The sequence below is a fragment of the Macrotis lagotis genome, chromosome 1 (genome assembly GCF_037893015.1).
Source record: "Macrotis lagotis isolate mMagLag1 chromosome 1, bilby.v1.9.chrom.fasta, whole genome shotgun sequence".
In the NCBI taxonomy this organism is placed as follows: domain Eukaryota; kingdom Metazoa; phylum Chordata; class Mammalia; order Peramelemorphia; family Peramelidae; genus Macrotis; species Macrotis lagotis.
In genome coordinates this window covers 932,783,993-932,792,205 of record NC_133658.1, presented here as the reverse complement: position 1 = coordinate 932,792,205, position 8,213 = coordinate 932,783,993, and the positions used below count along the sequence as shown (strand labels likewise).

General features: G+C 52.7%; 1 long non-coding RNA gene across 1 annotated transcript; it reads left to right on the top strand.

The window, feature by feature from the left end:
- Positions 1 to 1,121: 1,121 nt before the first annotated feature.
- Positions 1,122 to 7,967, top strand: LOC141510196 (uncharacterized). Its single transcript, XR_012474790.1, has 3 exons — positions 1,122 to 1,328; positions 2,693 to 3,160; positions 3,605 to 7,967. It is a non-coding gene; the product is annotated as an uncharacterized LOC141510196 (long non-coding RNA).
- The last annotated feature ends 246 nt before the right edge of the window (positions 7,968 to 8,213 follow it).

Below are 8,213 nucleotides of genomic sequence, written 5' to 3'. Positions count from 1 at the left end.
TGGGAGCCTGGCGGTGTCTTCTTGAGTCAACTCCATCCACCTGGGTTGGTCATTGCTTTTGCGAGGGGCTCTGCTGTGCCGGGTACAAAGGTGGTTTCTGCCCCCCCAGGAGCTCCCAGGCTCAGCCGAAGCTGCCCTGGGCAGCGTCCCTGGTAAGGGGCGTGCCAGGCTGGAGCTAGGCGGGTCCGATGGAGTCCTGGAGCCGGGGCCCCAGAGATTCTGAGCAGAGAGGAGTGACGTGGTTGAATTCATCTTCCAGAAGGATGAGTTTCTGGGGAGAACAGCCAGGGGGGGTTCCGGTTCGGACAAGGACACAAGGAGTGTAGTTGACCCAGAAGGGGCCAGTGCCGGGGGCGGGGCCAGCTGGGGGCCATTGAGGAGGAGGGGGGGAGGAGAAGGGGGGCGGAGGAGGAGGAGGGAGGAGGAGGAGGAGGAGGAGGGGGGCGGAGGAGGAGGAGGGGGAGGAGGAGGAGGGGGCGGAGGAGGAGGAGGAGGAGGGGGGCGGAGGGGGAGGAGGAGGAGAGGGGGAGGAGGGGGGAGGAGGAGGAGGGGGCGGAGGAGGAGGGGGAGGAGGAGGGGGAGGAGGAGGGGGAGGAAGAGGAGGAGGGGGGCGGAGGAGGGAGGAGGGGGAGGAGGAGGAGGAGGGGGGAGGAGGAGGGGGGAGGAGGAGGAGGAAGAGGGGGAGGAGGAGGAGAGGGGGAGGAGGAGGGGAGGAAGAGGGGGAGGAGGAGGAGGAGGAGGAGGAGGAGGAAGAGGGGGAGGAGGAGGGGGAGGGGGGAGGAGGGGAGGAGGAGGAGGAGGGGGGAGGAGGAGGGGGAAGAGGGGGAGGAGGAGGAGAGGGGGAGGAGGAGGAGGAGGGGGAGGAGGAGGGGGGAGGAGGAGGGGGAAGAGGGGGAGGAGGAGGAGGAGGAGGAGGAGGAGGAGAGGGGGAGGAGGAGGAGGAGGGGGAGGAGGAGGGGGGAGGAGGAGGGGGAAGAGGGGGAGGAGGAGGGGGAGGGGGGAGGAGGAGGAGGGGGAGGGGGGGAGCCCGGGTGTTCCCCGTCTGCTAAGAAGGGAAGGCGTGGGGGGGGCGGGCCCAACGCGGCACCTGACGGACTGACCATCTCCCCGCCCAACACGTGGGTCCCGGGAGGGGGCGCGGGGAGGTTTCCATGGAGACCGCAGCCGGAGAGGGGCGGGGCCGCGCCGGTCTCCTCTGGTCCGTCCGCCCGCCGGAAGCGTTTGCGCCTGCGCACCCTCAGGAGGACGCGAGTGCGAATCCAACTCCGACACCCGCCCCTTCCTAGCCCTGTGGCCTCGTCCCAGTCGCTGGGCCCCACCCGGAGAAGGTGAGGGCGGTGCCCCCGCACAGACCCCCTCGGTTTGCCCTTGTACGTTGCGGCTCCGCTGCGGGTCGGGATCCGGGGCACCCCCCCCCCCCGGGGCGGCTCCCGGTCTCCAGAGGGGCCCCTTCCCCCTCCCCCTCCCCAGGATGTCCAGGGTCCGAGGACAGAGGTGCCAAGACGGGGGGGGGGGGCCTGGGACCGGACGGAAGGGGGGGTGAGAGAAGGGAGAGCCCAGAGGCAGCGATCCCTCCCCCACCGCCCCCAGCTGCCACAGTCTCAATGCCAGGGCACCCCAGGGGGGCGATGGGGGGGGTCTGAGAGTTGGACCGTGGGGGACTGAATGGCTCCACCGGGTGGGCAGGATGGGGAGAAGGGCAGAGCCGGGGGGTACTGGGGCTCTTGGAGAAGAGGAAGAGTAGTTGGGGGAGCTGGGGGGGCGCCGGAGGAGGGGCCAAAGCCACGAGGTGACGGTGGGAAGAGGGGATATCAGAGTGGAAGCCCCGGGGACCAGCTGCTGTGAGGGGCCGCGTGTCTGTGGGGGGGCATGCCAGGGCCAGCGGTGCCCAGGTTTGAGTGTGGTTGAGTCGAGTGGAGAAGCAGGCAAAGGGGAGTGAGGAGGTCTGAGGGAGAGGAAAGATGGGGTGCCCAGGCAGTTGTCACTGAGGGCGAAGGGGCTCAGTAAGACGGGGTGAGGTCACTGTGTGATGGGGGGCAGGGCCTGGGAGGACCCCGTCTCTCCAGGGGGGCGAGGATCAGAGGAGGGTGAGGAAAGGGGCAGCAGCCGAGGAGGCTGGTCTTGGGGGGGCAGACCTCGAGCAGAGCCAGTGGACTAAAGCGGGGGGCGAGGACTAGGTCTGATAGGAAGACGGCTTTGCGGCCTGTGGAGTGGGCACTCCAGAGGGCACGGGTGCGGGCTGGTGGACTGAGGATGAGGGGGGGGTGGGGGAAATGATCCAGGAGAGCTCGGGTCACTGGCAGGAAGGCTCTGACTCAGAATAAGAATGACCATCTTGAGTGGAGGCCAGGCCAAGCGGGGAGGGCACTTAGGAGGGGTTGCGCCCCTTGGTCGGGGGATTCCTACTGGGCCAGAGCAGGAGGTGGCACAGGTGTATGCGCCTGGCCTGGCCCCTGGCATGGGAGGGCCTGCTGCTCCCTTGGGCTGGCTCTTGGGGGCACCTTCAGAGGGGTTCACCATGCTGCCCCGCGGCAATGGGAACCATCAGACACAACACAAAGCAGTGAGGATGGTTGTTGACCAAGTGCAAGAAGCATGGGGAGGGTCTGTGTTTCTATGGAAGAGCGAGATGGGGGAAGTGGTGCATCATGGGACAGCTGGGCCTAGCTCACCAGTAAGAACCCTCTAACAGTTTTAGCAGAAATCCATTGTGATGATGATGTTCATCCTTCATCCCTGGAGAAGACCAGGACATCATGGAAGCGATGCCATGACAAGGACATGAACTGGATTTGAGGAGGGGGCTGTGCTGGGTCTGGGTCCAGTGGCCAGAAAATCAGGATGATGGGAGACGGCCCTGGGTGTGTGGCCATCAGGGTGAAGTGACTGGTTCAAGGTCACACTGCCAGTGAGAGTCAAGTGTCTGAAGCCAGATTCGAACTCCCATCCTCCAGACTCCATGGCCGTTGCTCTGTCCACTGTGCTGCACAGCTGCCCAACAGAAGTAAATCTTGGAGAAATCACCATCACGACCCACCCGGTCAAGCCGAAGTAGATGAGTTGGAGATGTTGCCGAGCACAGAGGGGGAGCACGAGGTGCACTCTAACTGGTGTAACTGGTGATACTGTTCTGGCACCACACTGGTCTGGCATGGCAGAGGTGGGTCTCCAGGCCACAGAGCCCCAGCAGCTCACCCTCCTACAGGGAGGCCACGGAGGGGGAGGGGGGAAGAGATGGAGAGGAGAGCCCCTAGAGAAGGGAGCGGGAGGCAGGCTCATTCCCAGACTGGGTATGTGACTCAGGATAATTATGAGGTACCCCACTGGGGTTCCCCCCATTAGATCACAGGATCTCTGAGGAAAGGGTGAAAGTGGGAGGGGAGGTGGTAGAGACCCCCAGGTCTGGCCCCATGCAGGGAACCTTGATACTAACTAGAGTGGGGCAGAGGCCACAGGTGGAGACCCCAGGGGCTGTATCTTAGGTGGTCCCACAGAACCAGAATCCCCTCCTCCAACACCCTCCCACCATGGGACAGATATCACTCCTTCCCAATCAGAGCACCTCTTGCGAGGACTCTAAGGGAGTCCCCAAAATGTGCGGCAGGTGGATGGAGGCCTAAAAAGGGGCAGTCACCTGGGAGTCACAGCCTGCTCCTGGCCTCAAGGAAGGGGCTCAGCAGGGCGAAGATGAAGATGATCTGGCCCCAGTTCCCTAGGGAGGCAGCTTGGGTACAGAGCCCTGCCCAAGAGTCCATGGATAGTTAGTTGTGCCAGACCCCAGGTAAGGACAAGGGCCTCTGGCAGGGGAAGCTAAGGTGGGTACAGGGGGGAGGGAACCAGACCAAGGAACTGCAGGGGGCGGGGTTGATGTGGTAAGATCTGCACATGAAGGTGCCCCAAGTGGATTGGAGTGGGGATGGGAGCAGGGAGACCTATCAGGGAGCTACCCCAGGCTGAGAGCTGGCAAGAGTCCAAAAGACTCTTCCAGGCATTCCATGGCCATGGGTGAGTCTGTGAAAGGGACCCCAGGCCCACCCAACCCTGTGAGATCCCCATGATCAGATGACTGGCTGAGTGAAGGAGCTCCTGGGGTCCCCTTAAGCTGATGGCTTGTAAACATAAGGGCAACTGACCAGGAGCCCACCAGGAGGGAGTCAAGCCCAGAGACTCCTGGTGCACCTCGGGCTGACCGCTGGCTCACCATGAAGGAAGATCAACTAGGAGGCCTAAGGTTTACTCTAGACACCCCTGGGCGAGGCTCAAAGGGAGACCAATGGAATCTCCTTTGACTACAGACTTTCCCTGCAAAGAAAAACCCGGTTTCCCCACTCCTCACCGACATCTACCATAGCACCACAAGTGAACTCCTTCTAACTTGGAAACTCCGCGCCATCTATGACTGACATTGGACTGGAATGGGACCAGCACGGCCCAGGCCCAACCACCGCTCTAAAACAAATCCGCCGATGCTCTTTCAACACTATCCCATGAGGCTGGCATGGACTTTGCTGGGATGGAACTGGCACCTCCTGACTTCAGAGTCTCTTCGGTCCTACTATACCACAGCAACAATTCAGAAAAACATCCATGAGGGAAAGTTCTGGAGGGGATGTGAACAAAGCAGACTTGCGGTTATCTTGTGAAACTTTATTATTTTTTTTAATTCGACAAACTCAGTATTACAATTTCATATATATATATTCTCTTACTTTTTCTTGTGTATTTGAATGCTTTTTTTTGTGGATTACTACTAAGTTTAGAAAAATGGAAAATAAGAGGTGAAATCCCATAGAACTAGTTATGCATGTTAACGCTATAGAAATGCCAGCCATTATTAGCTTATCTATATATGTCTATCACACACACATACACAATACAGACACAGACATTGGACATTTCAGTAGTTTTACTAAATAGGTTTATCTTTGTGCATCTGGAATTTTTGGGATGATTCCTTAGCTTAGAATTACATAAAGAAAACAAGGCTGACCATAATATGGAACTGAATAGGAATAAATGCAAAATCTTACTCTTGGGTCCAAGAAAACAACTCCACAAATACACACAGGGGAAGGCATGGTTGGACAGACAGCGTTTGTCTGAAGACGACCTGGCGGTTCTAGTAGACTATAAGCTCAATATGAGTCAAATGTGATTCAGCAGCCAGGAAACCAGGGATGACGGGGTGGGCTGCCGGGGCAGGCTGCTGGCCCGAGGGAGGTATGGCTTCCAAGAGGGAGGAGGGCCCACCCCAGGCTCCCAGTCAGACCAAGGCTGAGGCCACAACTGAGGAAGAACTGCCTCCTACACTGGGCAACAGAATAATGTCCAAGTGCCTCTGGTCACACAGTGAGGACTGGCTGTAGGAATGGGGCCTAAAGAAGACTTGAGGGATATGACCATCTTCAAGTATCTGCAAGGCTGTCAGATGGAAGAGGAATTGCAAATCTTCCCAAAGGGCAGCCGGGGGACAACGGAAGATGTTGTAAAGAGGTAAATTTAGATCTTATAGAAGTAAAAACTTCGAGCTACCTCTAATGGAAGGTGCCACGTTGAGGGAGTGAGCCTAGGCTAAGGAAGGTGGGCATTTTCTGAGGAAGCCATCTGATGAGGCAAGTGACCTCCTAGAGTCACACAGGTACTGGGTGGCAGGGCTGGGCCCCACACATCGGCCATTCAGAGCCACACTTCCCTCCTGGAAGGCTTCGCTTAGGTTACAGTGGGGATTGTTTGGTGGACGAGGAAGAGTGGCCCTGGGAGTCTCTCCCAACACACATCTATACATGCATGCGTGTCTATAATTTATGTACACCCCCCCACCCCCACCCTGTAATACATCCATACATACACATATTTACACATCCATGTCAGTGGTTTAAAGGAATGGCAGCTGAGGCACTGTTGAGTTCAGATGGTGCAGGAGTACACCAACCACACTGACACAACGCTATTGCTGCCTGAGGGCAGCTAACGGAAGGAGGAGACGCAGGGCACTCTCCAACACCCAGCAACCTGGGGCCTGGAGAGAAATTCTGCCATCTTGAACCTCCAAAAGTCAACAGATGGCTGCTCTACGAAACCCTCCGCATTATTACATCCCTGCCTTTAACATCCAGGAAGACACCTTGGAAGGGGGACATGCCAAGATGGTTTAAGGGCATTCTATTTTAAAGAATTATGACATAATTTTCTATGGATATTTTGACATGATTGCTTCCTTACAAACAACTCCCTCCCAATGAACACCTCACTCCCTCCCCTAAGTTTAGCAAAAACTTTGAATATGGTGATCATGGAGAACCAGGTATCTAACTTTTCCTTCATTCAGCATTTCTGAACAGGAGCAGAGACCTGTGTGTTCCTCTGAGTCTTGGGGACCGAGGTTTGTCCTTGTGCTGGCTCTGCACTCTTGTCTCAGTCATTCCACACGCTGGTCTTCTGGTTCTGCATTCAAGCCCAGTTTCTTTCAGTACTGAACACTGCTTCAGATATATGTGCATACCAAAATTGGCTTGGTCACCCAATTTATGAGTATTTCCAGTTTTTTTGGTACTAGGTATGTGGTCACCTGCAAACTTCAGTGAGGATATGAAGATATAGAATAAATCACTAATAGTACAAGAAATTCAAATAAAAACAACTCTTCATTTTCACCTTATACTATGCAAAATTGGTGAAGACAATAAAAGATGGATGCTCTGAAGCAATCTAAACATTGTGGCTTTCAATGTAAAATCAAACAAAAAAGTATTCTAAACTGTCTGTACCTTTGATCCAAAGTCACAAACGGAAACAAAGTCCAATTTATAAAAAGTGTATCTATAATTCTCTTTACAGTAGCAAAACACTTGAAACAAAGTGTCTCTGGATTGGAGGAATGGGACAACAAATTGTGGAAAGCGAATTCCTGGGCAGTGAAAAGTGATGCCTATGAGGCAAAGTGAAGTTATCAGAATCAAGAGAACAACATAGATGAAGACAACAACAAAAATGAAAATATTACTAAAAGCAAGGCAAAATGAGTAACATAAAACCAATGAAGGTTATGGATTATAATGAAACAAAATCCCCTCCTCTCATGGAAGAGAGATGGGGGAAATACTAACATAAAACATTGTTTACATTATCACACATCATCTCTCTTTTTTTATTGTTTTGTTATAAGGGACAGTTGAATCTGGAAGAAATCTATAAAATATTTTAGAAGATTAAGGTCTGAGAGTGCAAATAATAAAACCTAACTTTAGGAAACAATATTGTATAGTTACTCAGATAATGTCTTAGCATCACAATTTCTATATAATCGTTTTTGTCAAAAAATAGGGTTCATTTTGGGGATGTGTGGAAAATGTGACATAAATACAAAAGGTATCAATTAAATTACATCTAAAATATAGCTGTGATGAATTTTGGTGCATATTGGCATCCCAATGGCATCCATGGGGGGTATAAAACCAATGGTGGAATAAAAGGGAATAAAAATAAACAGCTCTAACTCTTCTTGCATGACTCCAAATTGTTTTCCAGAGTGCTTGATTCAAACTGTAACTTAACCCACAGTGTATCAGGGTTTATCCAGAGTTCCTCCAACACAGACTATTTCCATCTTTTACCATCTTCACCAACTTGATAGATGTGATCCCTGTTGTTTTGATTTCCATTTCTCATCGTAAAGTGAATCAGATTTTTTTGGTGCAATTGTTGAGTTTGTATTTTGAAAATCCTTTGACTTCCCCTCCACTAGGGAATAAATTTTTAACAATTTTTGTTGTATTTTTGTTATTGCCTCCTATGTTGAATGTTCAAGATGTCTGATGCAAATATTCTTTCCTAAACCAAAATGTCCTTACCTCATTCCAGGTGCAGTGACTTTGTTAGTATAAAAGTATTTTAATTTTAAACAACTGAAAATGGCTAGTTTTGTTTTTTTGTATTTTTCTTCATACCATATCTGGTTAAGACTTCTCCCCAACCTTATTTGTTATTAGTACTTCCAGTTATTTTTGTAATGTGCCCTTTTATACTTAAATGAGTTATCTTTGATAAGTCTGACATTTAAAATCTATAAGGTATTGATAGATTCACAAGACTGAGTGATCCTCCAAGAGATAACTAGTCAAAGGATACAGACAGTCATCTATCATTACTCCAATCAAGTCATACTCTTCATTGTGGCTTAGAGGCAACCCTGGGTGATCAAAGGAATGAAAGCT